At 45.5% G+C, this 14,177-nt stretch overlaps 2 protein-coding genes across 7 annotated transcripts in view; one reads left to right on the forward strand and one right to left on the reverse strand.

The window, feature by feature from the left end:
• BRD3 (bromodomain containing 3) overlaps positions 1–5,392 on the reverse strand; it is a 38,013-nt gene extending 32,621 nt beyond the window's left edge. For 2 of the 4 annotated variants that reach the window (XM_083722181.1, XM_083722179.1), the window contains exon 1: positions 5,183–5,387. The gene's annotated coding sequence lies outside the window, so the exon portion shown is untranslated. Of the gene's footprint in view, positions 1–4,641; positions 5,141–5,182 lie in introns of those variants that run through there. The other 2 variants (XM_083722182.1, XM_083722180.1) reach the window with 2 other exon arrangements.
• Positions 1–14,177, forward strand: part of WDR5 (WD repeat domain 5) — a 164,393-nt gene that overhangs the window by 133,575 nt on the left and 16,641 nt on the right. The window contains exon 1 of one of the 3 annotated variants that reach the window (XM_083722478.1): positions 13,385–13,662. The exons of 1 other annotated variant lie outside the window; for it this stretch is intronic. The gene's annotated coding sequence lies outside the window, so the exon portion shown is untranslated. Of the gene's footprint in view, positions 1–13,384; positions 13,663–14,177 lie in introns of those variants that run through there. One more of the 3 variants, XM_083722480.1, reaches the window with a different exon arrangement.

Below are 14,177 nucleotides of genomic sequence, written 5' to 3' on the forward strand. Positions count from 1 at the left end.
GGCAGGAAGGTGTCAGGGGAAGCTGAGGCCACCTGTCCACTAAAAGCCTGGCACAGTGCATATTTACATGCAGGTACATGCCTCTAAATTAAATGGAACTTAATTCTATGTGAGCATAGAACTGTAGCCTTATTTGAGTGCAAGTCTTGGGGAACCATCAATCAGCGAAATAAGCTTCCCAGTAAACACCAAGAACCTATGCTAGCAGAGTCCATAACCTTCTTTTGATGAACACAACACCCTTGGAAGTGCGCAATGTCTTGGATTCAGACTAAGTGAGTAGAACTCAGATCCCACTGAAATAGACAAGGCTGAAGTGGTCAAAAGTAAGCTAGCAGTGACTTAATTTAAACCCTTGATGGCAGCTTAAACTCAGCTAACTTAGCCCAGGAATTGTGAGCAATTCTGGTCACCTTACTGCAAAAGGCATACAGTATTAGACTAGATGGCGATTGGCCTGATTCAACAAGGCTCTTCTTATGTTCAATCAGTGCCTAGTGCCCTCCCTGACAATCCCCATCAGTCCTCAACTGGAACAGCCATGCTTTCATCAGCCCCAGCATTAAAGAGGTGTACAGGCTGGGGCTGATGGCAATTTGGTCCCAAACATCTGGAAGGTGACAGCTTGCGAAAGGCTGATTTAGACCCAACACAAAGTTTCAACCTGCTTAAGAGCATAAGAAGAGCCTGCTGGATCAAAACTATGGTCCATCTTAGTCCAGCATCCTGTCCTCACAGTAGCCAACCAGATGCTCATTATGGGAAACCCACAAATGGGATTTGAGCACAAGAGTACTCTCCACTCCTGTGGTACCCAGGAACTGGTACTGTACTTCTTTTAGGAATGACTCCTTCTGGCAGTTTGTTTCCCAGTGCCTGGTTGCAGTGTTAGAAACTCAGATGTATAAGGTAGGGGACAAATGTCTCCTTAAACCAAAGCTTCAGTTGCCAAGACAGAATGTCTAGTTGTCATTTTTGGGCAAGATGACTCTAAAGTCTTACTTTTCAAATGACGCACTAACATATTTGATTATCAGTTAAACATCTGGCTAGTTCAGATGACAACCCTGAGCTAAGCTAAGAACTTTGAGAACTTAAAGAAAAGTCACATTATCCAGGGACACTTCACATATATACTGGCCCATTCCTAGCTCTTTTTCTTAATGATGACACAGTCCATTCATAACATATGAATATTTTTCACAACTGTTAGCAGGGTAGTGGAGTGGGATAAGTGAAGACAAGCTTCAACAATTAGGTATAATTGCTCACTGCTCCTGCTTAGGCTGCACAGAAAAAGCATTTTGGTTCCTGAAATTTATTCTCATTGTGCAGATAAAATGTAACTGATAGAATTCCACAGGATGTAGTATTAATGTGTGAAAACAGTCAAGATCCAATGATCCTCAGAAATGCACCTCTAGATGGTGGAGATATCAAGCACCTTCCTGGCACCCAGGCAACCTCACTTGGTCACAAGTGGGAAACAGTTAGGTGCAAAATGTGCCTGGCACCTGGCTGATTTTGAACACTGATTGGGATATACAAAAGAGGACCCCCACTGATATATATACAGATACCACCCTGAACACACCCAATCTCATCTGATCTCTGAAGCTAACCAGGGTCAGGACTGGTTAGTACTTGGATGGAATACCAGGAATACCAGGTGCTATAAGCTTGGCTTGGAAGGGATAGCTCAGTAAGTAGAGCATGAGACTATTAATCTCAAGGTTCTGGTTTCAAGCCCCACATTGCAGGTGGTTGGACTAGATGGCCCTTACAATCCCTTCCAACTCTACAATTCTATGATTTTAAGGATAATTAACTGTTCCTAGTATTACTGACCATTGTCTCCCTATGCCCTCATCATGACCACCATCTCCCCCTCTCACAAACCCCAAATTCTGACACACAGTTGTTGAATTTGTCATTAATGGATTTCTGCAGGGGATTCTCACCCCCAATAAGCCTGCAATCCTAAACACACTTGCTTAGATGCAAAGGTGAAAGTAAGAACATAAGAAGAGCCTACTGGATCAGGCCGAAGGGGATAATCTAGTAAAGCACCCTGTTTCCACTGTGGCCAACCAGATTCCCAAAATGGAATGCTCATGAGCAGGACATAAATACAATGGCACTTTCCAATCGCTGTTCCCCATCACCTTGCATACAGAAACAACAAAACCTGCATGCCCAAGACAGTGTATCACACAAGCCTCCAGGCCAAAGGGGGCTCATCAAAGTCCAGCATCCTCTTCTCAGAGTGGCCAACCAGATCTGGAAGCACATAAGCAGGACCCTAGCGCAAGAGCAACTCTCCTCACTTGAGATTCCCAGCAAGTGACAACCAGAGACATCCTACCTCCAGGAATAAGGAAGAACATAAGAACTTGCTGGATCATGCCAAAGGGGGCCCACCTAGTCCAGCATTCTGTTCTCACAGAGGGCAACAAGATGCCCCAATGCAAAGCCTGCAAGCAGGACCCAAGCACAAGAGCACTTTCCCCTCCTATGGTTTCCAGCAATGGGTCACACAATTAATAAGCACAACCATTCAGTTTAAGGCAACAGAGACTCTAGACAGAGATGACACCCCAATGAGATCAATGTAACCGGCAACACAATCTTATTGGCCTTGAACTGGAACTAGATATCACAACCAGGCTTCCACAAGAATGCTACAAGTGCATCAGGCGGGCTCTCCTTATCCAAGGAAGAGGACTCAACATTTGGCATACCTAAACTCTGGAACAATATGTGTTTAAAACAAAACAACACAACACTGCTCTAGGGCATCAGGCTTCAACTGGCAGGTCATGGGCAACTTCCACCTTGCAACTTGATCAACGGTGGCTTGCAACAGCAGCAGCACTACCACCAGAATGATACATGGGAAATAAACTAAGAAATGGGTCCCTCAGTGCAGAATTGTGTTCATAGTGGGTTGTGGGTCTGAAAAAGTTGAATGCAGCTAGAGTGAGCAGGGGGGGGGGGGTATGAAAGCTGCTTTATACACAGAGTCAGGTCATTGGTCCATCTAGCTCCATAATGCCCAATGACTGGCAGCAGTTATCCAGGGTTACAGACAGCGAGACTCTCCCAGCTCTTCCTGGAGAAGCTGTGGGGGACTGCACCTGGAATCTTCTATGTGCAAGACAGATGCTGTACCACTGAACCATGGCCCTTTTCTTAAAAATGTCTAGTCCTTGTGGTTCTGCATAAAAGGCAAAATTAAACAGGAATACCTTAGTATGGCCCCATTTAGCTTAGTATTTTCTACACTAACTGGCATAGGCTCTCCAGGTAGGGATAGGGGTATTTCCCAGCCTGACCTGGGACTTCCATTTCTGCATTTCTATTATTCTGTGCATGCAAAGCAGATGTAGCCTTTTCTCCAAAATAAAATAAGGTTCCAGACCTCCTGGTTCTAATAAAGGGATAGTCTAGCTCAGTACTGCCTACACTGACTGGCAGTGACTCCCGAGTTTCAGACAGGGAGGCTCTCCCAGCTCTACCTGGAGATGCCATGAGAGATTGAAGCTGAGCATTTCTGCATGCAAAGCAGGTGATATACGCGCTGAGCCACAGGATCCAAAGTTAATTGGGATCTACTGTTAGATATCCATGCAATCTTCAGTAGACCAAGGAGTTTCCAACTCCTAGTTATTTTACAATAGCAACAAAACAAGGATCCCCCCCCCACAAAAAAGGCTACTGAAATGAAATGAAGAGCCAGGAGTGGATTTTTTTATGCAAAAGGATTGCAAAATCAGTTCAGTTCTGGTACAGAAAACAAATCCTTGGGATCTGAATATGTTCAGAGGCGGCCTGCTCCTCAGTTTGAAATTCTCGTTTTGGAAGCGATCATAAACAACAACCAAGTAAATCCAACAAGTCTTAAGTCTCCTTGATGCTGCTCCAGAACATGGGCAGAGTGCTTGAGGCAGCATCCCTGTCCATGTCTCTATTTTTAAGGAGTTGGCCTGCAATCCTAACCACAATTCCATTGGAATAAGCCACACTGAAGCCAAGAGAACAGACTTCCATAATATAGACATAGTTAGCATTGGGGGTCCCAATAAAATCAGCTGATTACCTTCCAGGCAAACAGGTCTAAATCAGCAGGTACAACACACATCAGATAGACACACCAGTTAACTCCAGGGACCAAAATCGGGTCCTTGGACCTTTTGACTGCGGAATTGAGAGTGCAGAGCCCAAGCTGGTGATGGGGAGTAATGGAGCCATATTGAGAGCCAGTCTGGCATAGTGGTTAGAGTGTTGGGTTTGGGCATGTGAAAACCAGGGTTCAAATTCCCCACTCAGCCATAAAGCTCACTGGGTGGGCATGACCTTGTGGCCAACCAGTCTCAACCCAACCTATCTCACAGGTTTGCTGCTGGGGATAAAATTTGGAGATGGGGTCACGGGTATGTAAGCCACCATGAGCTCCTTGGAGGAGATGGGATATACATGCAATAAACAAACCAATCAACCAAACAACCAACTGCAATCGCCCCTAAAAGAGATCTCCATATGCAACAGGGTTTTTAAGGAAGAAAAGTCCCCCCCTCCCGCAATCTTTTCTGAGTTTTCTAAAGTGACTACCACACAGGAAAATTAAAAAAAGCAACACACCCCGAGAGAAAAGCGAGGAAACAGAGCGCGACGCGACAGGAGACAAACCAAGGCGCTCGCTGAAGCTGCCTGGACGAGGAAGCGGCGCTGCTTCCAGCCGAGCGGAGCCAGGCGCGCAGCAGCGGCAGCAAGGCAAGCGGCGGGCGCACGGGGGGCCTGGGCTGGTGGAGAGGCGAGCTTCTCCCCGCCCGCCGTTCCTTTGTGCGAGCGCGGGCCGGAGGAAAGCGGGATCGCTCGCCCTTCTCCCCGCTTCGAAAGATGGCGGGCAAGGAGGGAGGGAGTCCGGCGCAGAACGAGGGCGCACGGAGCCCTCCTTGCGTCTGCGGCAGGGCAGCCGCGCGCTCGCCCTTTTGTTACACTGTTGCCAGCAGAGGAAGCGCAAAAAGGAAACGCCGGAGCGGCGCGCTTGGAGAAGGGAAAGGAGCCTTTGTGTGCGCGATTTTGCCTCCGCCCTCCGCGGCCTGCTCTCTTCTTCTTCTTCTTCTCCTCCACCACCACCAAACCAAAGAAGCCCCCCCAGAAGCGCGTCTAGCTTGCTTACTCGGGCCGGCCGGGCTTTTTCTTCCTTCTCCTCCTCCTCCTCCACCACCACCTCCTCTGGCTGCTGCCGGTAGGGCTCGACTGATCCCCCCCTCCTTCCACTACCACCACCTTTTTTTTCTAGTTCTCTCCAAAGCAAGTAAAGAATTGATGTGCTACGAGCTACAGAGAGAGAGTCTTTTCAGAGCTAGCCAGGCGCTCTGCTCATGCGTCCCCGCCGCGGGGGCCGCTGGGTAACGTAGTTTGCTGGCCCAGCTTGGGAAAGGTGCTCCGCCCCGGCCAAGACTACAAATCCCAGCCTGGAGCACAGGCTCCTTTCTTTCTTTGCGCCCTCCTTTTTCTCTCTCTCTCTCCCCCCCCCCCCCGGTATGGACCAGAAAGCGGAGGAGGATCAAGCTTGCGAAGGTTTCACATGCGTCTGTATGTGTACACACAAACACAGGAGCAACATGGGTGGAGGGAGGTGCAAAAATGTGTTTCCCCATTATTTCTTTTTTGAGGAGGGGGTCTCCAGGGGGGAAGGCATTTCCAAGAGGAGAAAGTCTGCCGCCCGGGTCTTCCTCCATGCAAATACATCTCTCCCGCCTCATTTTGCTTTTTTAGACTAGGAAAAGGCGCGAGGGGCGTGATACAGCTCTTCTCTTTCAGACTTTCTCGTTTTTGCTTCCTAAAGACTTACCAACCGGTAATAATTTGTAGTAGTAGCGCTGTTATTATTCCTGACTTAATTATCGTCACGGATTTGCATTTGAATCATTTCCAAAGGTATCTGGCATATTCCTGGCTGGCCGGCGATATATTAAATCCAAAACACATAATATTTATTGATTCCTGAAGACTTAAGGCTGGTAGAAAATATTGTTAATAGTACTATTATTACTGATATTATTATTACTGGTTTGCATTTGAATCATGTCCAAAGGAGTCAGCATTCCTGGCTCGACCATACATATTGTAAATGCAGAACATAGCACGTATATTTTTCTCCTAAAAACTTACAAACTGATTTATATTATTATTACCAGTTATTATTACTAATGTTTTTTATTAACAACAACAACAATTTGCATTTGTATGATTTTCAAAGCGTATGTGCATTCCTGATAGGCCAGAAATATAAATGCAGAACGCTGCATGCTTGTTTTATTTATTTATTAAGTGTGTTTTGCTGGAGCTTTCAATCATACAGAAACAAACAAAAACTAAACAGACAATCATATCCATAAGGGGAAAAAAAGAAAAGTTTGTTAAAATGAAACTAACTAAATAAAATAAATAACAAAGTATTCCCATCAAAGTATATGGAGTTAAGTGTTCTTGGGCTTTATTGTATCAATATATAAAGGAAAAGGTCATTTTTATTTTCCTCAAAGCAATCAGTTCTGTTTGCACACTCTTACCTGAATAAGACTAGCCATTTTCATTTATTTCTCAGACAACTCATTTTATATGAAAGTAATTCTGTAGTGCTATATTATTCTAGAGCACCATGTTATGAAATAGTTGTTGGTTGGTGTTTGTGTGTGTGTGTGAATTCCCGGGTGCCAAGGTCCAAGTTTGGGGCAAGTGCTTATTGGTGAGAGAACCCCAGCAAAGATTGAAAGAGTCAAAATATGCAGCAAAGTGAAGCATGGAATTATAAACTGTTAGGGCTTTACAATATGCCCTTCTAAGTGAGTTCCAATATTTCCCCATTCAAAGTTCCTTACAGACATTTGGAAAGAAAGATGGCAGACTAGACACCTGTCAACAGCTTGTTGACAGAGATAATTTTGTCATGATTAATTATAGCCAAGCCATAAATCTTGGTGATCATATTTGCTCTGGAAAAGCAGAGGGAACAAGAGATCAAGCTCCGATGCTCTGGAAAAGTGGCTTTCCATGCTGGGAGACCAAGAAGCTTCGGGGAACCCAATGGGGGTGAGTGACATAGAGCCAAGGAACCTTCCTCTTGCCCAAACACATAATAGTCCTTAATGTCAGCCCTTAGGGTATATAATAATAATAATAATAATAATAATAATAATAATAATAATAATAATTTATTATTTATACCCTGTCCATCTGGCTGAGTTTCCCCAGCCACTCTGGGCGGCTCCCAATCAAATGTTAAAAACAGCACAGCATTAAATATTAAAAACTTCCCTGAACAGGGCTGCCTTCAGATGTCTTTTAAAGATAGGATAACTGCTTATTTCCTTCACATCTGAAGGGAGGGTGTTCCACAGAGTGGGTGCCACTACCGAGAAGGCCCTCTGTCTGGTTCCCTGTAACCTCACTACTTGCAGTGAGGGAACTGCCAGAAGGCCCTCGGCACTGGATTTCAGTGTCTGGGCTGAATGATGGGGGTGCAGACGCTCCTTCAGGTATACAGGACCGAGGCCGTTTAGGGCTTTAAAGGTCAGCACCAACAATTTGAATTGTGCTCGGAAACGTACCGGGAGCCAATGCAGATCTCTCAGGACCGGTGTTATGTGGTCCCGGCAGCCACTCCCAGTCACCAGTCTAGCTGCCACATTCTTGATTAATTGCAGTTTCCGGGTCACCTTCAAAGGTAGCCCCACATAGAGCACATTGCAGTAGTCCAAGTGGGAGATAACTAGAGCATGCACCACTCTGGCGATGGTCAGCGAAGCCTTCCTTTCTCATTTTTTAAAAATAACTTTTTTATTCAAAATTAAAACAAAACATTATCCAGAAACATATCATCCTTATTCCCCCACCCACACCCACACCCTGATTTCCCTCAGTTCCAGTCTTTGATTTCTCTAAGAATGCTGTTTTCTGCATGTTACACAGTTGTATAGATCCTCAAACTATTTAGCTGATTGTTATCAATAAAAGGTTTGTGAATGTTTATTCAAAGCGACAAAGCCTTCCTTTCTCTAATTACTTTTGAGACTGTTATAAATCATGACTGTGGTGATACGTCCGCTGGTTGAAATTTGCATCTGGAGTGAGAGTTACCAGTAACTTCTGGATTAAGAAGAGATTATCACAGAAGAAGTTAAAAAATGTGGTAGAAGAATTATTACACCCTTCAAAGAATTAGTGAAAGGATATAAGACAGATAGGGCCAAAATAGTTTCAAAATTGTATAAGGTGTTATTAGACAAGGAGAAATCACCAAAGGAAAGTTTGAAAGAATATTGGAAGTTAGAAATTCAGGAACAGATTTTAGATGAAGAATGGGAAAGAATCTTTCGGGAACCACTCTTTGTTGCGACCTCTAGGATAATCCAGGAACAGGGGTTGAAGTTGGTACAAAAATAGCATTATACACCTGTAAGGTTATATTATATTACAAAATCTGGAAGTAAGAATTGTTGGAGGAAATGTGGAGTGATGGGAATGTACAGTCATATGTGGTGGGATTGTCCGTTAGTTAATGAATTTTGGAAAAAGATTGGTATAGAAATATCGGGAATTGTGGGTAGGAAGGTGGGAATATCTAAATTAATAGTTCTTATTAGTCTGAGTAGCACTGAGTTAAAAACAAAAGTGGAATGTAAATGGGTAAAATTGATGGTAACTGCAGCCAGACAGGTTATAGCAAGTAATTGGAAAAATGCAGAAGAGCTAGGGGTGAACCAATGGAGGAAAAAAACTGAATAATATTATAATTTTAGAATATCTAACTGTGAAGATCCACAGAATGAAAGGGTTTAAGGTCAGTGAGAAAGAGGAGGATTGGTTTGAGAAGATAGTGAATTATTTGGGTAGGTTTGAACAATTTGGGGCAATTAAAATGTTAAAAGTTAAATAAACCTTGTGGATGGAGGAGTGTTAACATATATAAAATTGTACATATTATTGATTGTGTATACCCAATGTATCAGCCGCCTGGGAGGTTTCACTGTTTGTGTTTTGGTTGATGGTAAAAAAGAAAAAAAGGGGGGGGGGAGAAGAGACTATCATTAAAAACTGAAAGCAAAACAAAAGGCACATTTCAATTGTTTGCGACTAAGAAAGATTCCAAGAAATAGCTAAGGGGTGTTCCAACAGTTAGAATTCTTTATTTTATTTTGATGAAAGTGCTCAGTTCTGGCACCTCTCATTTAGGTGCCATTGCCACTCTTAAGAGAATGAGGGAGGTGTTCATGGTTAATTCCAGCACCTCTTTTTCTGTAAGAATAGCACTGCATACACCTGTCAGAAAAGTTGCAGAAACTGCAAAACTTAGCTTTGTTACAAAGTGGTAAACGTTCTTAAATTATTGGTATAGGTCAGAACACAAGAGTGGCTGGTGAGAGCCATGTGGTTGAGCTAGAGCAGTCAGCTTAAATCAGCTGAGTTTCTCAGGTAGACTGGGGGTGGGGGACAATAGGACTGCTTACCTGTTTGTTCCCAAGGTAAAGGAAGTGACATAGCTAAGCCTGGCAGGACAGCTTACTCTGTGGTATTAACCAATTTATGCATTAATTAGACTTAAGTATGTTGGTTATGGGACGCGGGTGGCACTGTGGGTTAAACCACAGAGCCTAGGACTTGCTGATCAGAAGGTCAGCGGTTCGAATCCTCACGATGGGGTGAGCTCCTGTTGCTCAGTCCCTGCTCCTGCCAAGCTAGCAGTTCAAAAGCACATCAAAGTGCAAGTAGATATAGAGGTACCGCTCTGGCGGGAAGGTAAACGGCGTTTCCGTGCGCTGCTCTGGTTCGCCAGAAGCGGCTTAGTCATGCTGGCCACATGACCCGGAAGCTGTACGCCGGCTCCCTTGGCCAATAAAGCGAGATGAGCGCCGCAACCCCAGAGTCGGCCACGACTGGACCTAATGGTCAGGGGTCCCTTTACCTTTACCTATGTTGTTATAGGAGGCTGGTTATCCCACAACAATGAGACAATGTACAATGTTTAGAACATAAAAATTACACCATTAATTAAAAATAATAATAACACAGACATCCATGAAACTAAATGCCTCCTTACAGGACTGAAGCCCTGATTCAGCAGTTCCCGGCAACACCTGCAGCTGAATTGGATTACCTAGCTGGAATGGTGAAGTCAAAGGCTGGGCTGAGCTAGCCAGGGTGGGGTTAGTGCCAGCTTGTTGTGCCAGGGGTATCCCATGCCACTGAAGACACAATCGGGATTCAAGATGATCCTAACAGATTGGAGAACTGAGCCCAAACTAGCAAAATGAATTTTAATAGGGACCAATGTCAGGTTCTGCCCCTAGACAGGAAGAACCAGCCAGACAAAACTAAGATAGGGGGACACCTGGCTTGCCAGTACTCTGCAATTCTATTATTCTATGTAGATATTTATCTATTTTTAAAAAATTGTATGAGAAATTTCTCTGACCAGGTAAACGTCTTCCTTATGCTACTCTGTAGATGGATAGCCCTTTCAATTTCAGTTCTCCCTAATTTTTCCAGTTTGCACATTTCCACATCTACTTGCATTAAAAAACGTCTTCGCAAAAAATCAGCTGCCTGTTCATGCATACACCTAATGTGCAATTTTTTGCAAGTAATTTACCTTAATATTTGCATATGTTATTTTCACTGTGTGGAATTATATATATATATATATATATATATATATATATATATATATATGCACCTGGGGAGGGCGGGCACATGACATAGCCAGAGAATTGCATTGCAAAACATGGGGAAGTGTAAATTTTTGAAGGATGGCTATATTTTGGTTCGTGACTTGTTTTGGGAAGGATGAATTCATAAACTCATAGAACTGTAGCACTGGATGGGATTCCCAGAGAATCATCTAGTCCAACCCCCTGCAATGCAGGAATCACAGCCAGAGAATCTCTGGCAGATGCCAATCCAACCTCTGCTTAAAAACCTGTGAAGAGGAGTGCACCACCTTCCAAGGTAGTCCATTACAAGGTTGAACAGCTCTTCCCACCAGAAGAAATCTTACCATCAGAAAAGTTCTTCCTAATGTTTACTCGGAATCTCCATTTTTATCATTTGAATCCATGGGTACAGGTCCTCCCCTCCAGAGGAGCAGAAAACAAGATTGCTCCATCTTCCAGGGAAGATATTATTGGTTAGGGATGTTACAGCATACATACAGATCATCCTTTCTGAGTCTTGATGCCAAAGCAGAGAGAGGGATGTTTCCCAGGGGGGCCATAAAAAACTCAAGGTCTAGTGGTGCCTGGAGTAAATAACTGCAGGTGTCTGGAAAATTAATGAGACACTTAATTGCATAAATGTGGGTTCCTGTCGAGAAAAGGACCAGGGAGGCTAATCAGGAGGATCCCAAGAAGTCTGGGACAGTGAATGAAGAGAGATAAACAGCTGTTGCCTGTTGTGTATGTGGCTTTGTTGTCATCTTCATCTGCCATTTGACCAATTTCTGTTCGCACAACCACAACTACTTTGCCTTTGTAGCGCTGCAATGCTTCAAGCAGTAGTATGTTACTTCAGAACTACCTGACCAGAGTAAACCATATAGTCCAGCGTCCCTTTTCCTACAGCAGCCAGGAGGGATGTGATGAAATATCCACAGTCTGTTATTTGTCTCTGAAGATATATATATAAAACGTTACTCACAACACATCACTACAGTATGTTGCTTGAAAATCAAATCAAATTCTTCACTCCCAAAAAAAAAATCTTTCCACATATTACCACGAGATTGAAGGGGATTATAAACATGATCTTCTTCAATGCATATAACAAAATAAGGTTGCCATACAATTTAGAAAAGATAGGGCTTAAAATTTCCTTTGGTTGCGTAAATCTGATGTTCTGACAGATAGTAAAAGCAACCCTGGACAGCTCAAACAACCTTAATGTGAGTTTGTGGGAGGGTAGGTTGTATGCTTGAGTCCCTTAATTCCTGGATCCAACAAGGATTCAATTGCTGTCAAGTTTCTTGGTATGTGTTGTTGTTTCGTCGTTCAGTCGTGTCCAACTCTTCGTGACCCCATGGACCAGAGCACGCCAGGCACTCCTGTCTTCCACTGCCTCCCGCAGTTTGGTCAGACTCATGTTTGTAGCTTCGAGAACACTGTCCAACCATCTCATCCTCTGTTGTCCCCTTCTCCTTGAGCCCTCCATCTTTCCCAGCATCAGGGTCTTTTCCAGGGAGTCTTCTCTTCTCATGAGGTGGCCAAAGTATTGGAGCCTCAGCTTCAAGATCTGTCCTTCCAGTGAGCACTCAGGGCTGATTTCCTTCAGAATGGATAGGTTTGATCTTCTTGCAGTCCATGGGACTCTCAAGGGTCTCCTCCAGCACCATAATTCTTGGTATGTAATGGCCCTCAAAGTATGGGTCATTAAGGTAACAAAGGAAGTGGCTATGTGCCAGAGGTAGTTAGAAAGACAAAAGCCTGGGCTGAGGTGTGTGAGCCAGAAGCTAGAACCAAATAAGCCATGTGGGAGACACAGCCTGATCTTTGTCTGGGTATACCAGTTTGTGGCTATGGGAGAAGCAAGACCCTCTTTGGATGCTAATGCTATGAGCCCCTCCATCGTAGGCTCAGGTTCTATACATGTGTAAAAAAGCTTCTCTCCCTGTGTCTTTAATTGATGTGAGTCATTCTGGAAGACAATAATTGTCTGCAAAGCAGGATAATATTGTGGCATGCACACCACCCCAATCCCTGGGCTATAGTCTGCTACTACATCACATACATGAACTATTATCTTGAGGTGCAGGAATGCATTTATTTATTCATTCACTCACTCATTCATAGCATACAAATGGTTAGGTGTGGGTGTGAAATTTTAACTCTAACAGTGATGCAAAATAATTAATACTTTATGCAATATATAAAGGTAAGGAAAACTTCTTCTGCCTCGCTCAGTTATACAAGCCTCGCCGCTTCTATTCAGCCCCTGCCCTGAGAAGGATCGACACGTGTCTTTTTTTCCCTTTTTTTTTGCCTGCTTCCAACCCATTCGCACATTCAGGCGGCGAACAAAGACGTCGCTCCCCTTTATGGCGTTTAGCGTCCGCGTTCCCGTCCACACCGCCTGCCTTTTTTGGTTCCTCTCGGCTCTCCGTAGCAGGCGCGCTCAGGTCAGTCTGCTCTCCTCGCCCTTCTAATCCCCGCCCCTTTTTAAGGTAGGCTTCGTCCGTTTTTGGAAAAAAAGAAGATCATTGTCCCTTTGCGGACACTATACCTTTAAGGGTGGGGCCTCCCTCCCTGGACTGCAACTCCCTTCACGCCTTGGTCGCTGCGCGTAAGGGGCGGGTCGATGGGAATTGTAGTCTGATAACGTCATCGCGGCGAAGCCGGGCCGTGGTAGGTGCGTAGAGCGCATGCGCCTGGGCCGCTGCCGCCGCCGCTGCTACCGTCTCTTTTCCTCGAGCTGCAGCCAGCGCGGGTGCCGTGAGTGGTGCGTCGCTTTTTCCCAGCCGGGTGTGTTTAGTGCGCCTGCGCGAGGCCCTCCTCCTCAAGAGAGAGCTGCTGCCGCGGCTTCTGCTGCTGCTGCTGCTTCTCCCGCCGAGCGCTGAGGTGAAGGCGGCGGCGGAGAAAGCGGCGCCTCTAGCCGCGCCTTAAGGTGAGTTCGACTTGTGAGGAGAAAAGCGGCGGCAGCACCTCCGCCTCGTTCGCGGAGAGAGGAACCGGATCGCTGAGGAGAGGAGTGGGGAGGGAAGGGGGCAGGGGAAGGGTCTGGGCCCGCACCCTCCGCCCATCCCTCGCTTCCTCGCGGGAAAAGCGCACGCGCGGGGGGAGAGATAGCTTCTCCTGCTGGAGCCCAGTAACGATTCCTTCGGGGTGGGGAGATGCACGCTGTCGCCCCTGCACGCTTCTCCCGCCGTCCTTCCTGCCGCTGCTCCTTATGGGCCACCACGGTTAGGCTTCCCTGTGGCCACGATGCTCGGGCTACTCTTCTAAGTAGTGCCACCGATGGCGAGGATGCCCCTCGCGAGAATGCTGGGTAGTGAGTGCCACCACACTCGTGGCGATGCTCCCGGTGAGGCTGCTGCTTGGCGCCTCCCGAAGTAATGAGGCTCCCGGTGGTGGCACAGGTATGGCGATGAGGTCATGGATGCCGGCATGCTTGAGGAGGGG

This window comes from Podarcis gaigeae (assembly GCF_964106915.1).
Source record: "Podarcis gaigeae genome assembly, chromosome: Z".
NCBI lineage: Eukaryota > Metazoa > Chordata > Lepidosauria > Squamata > Lacertidae > Podarcis > Podarcis gaigeae.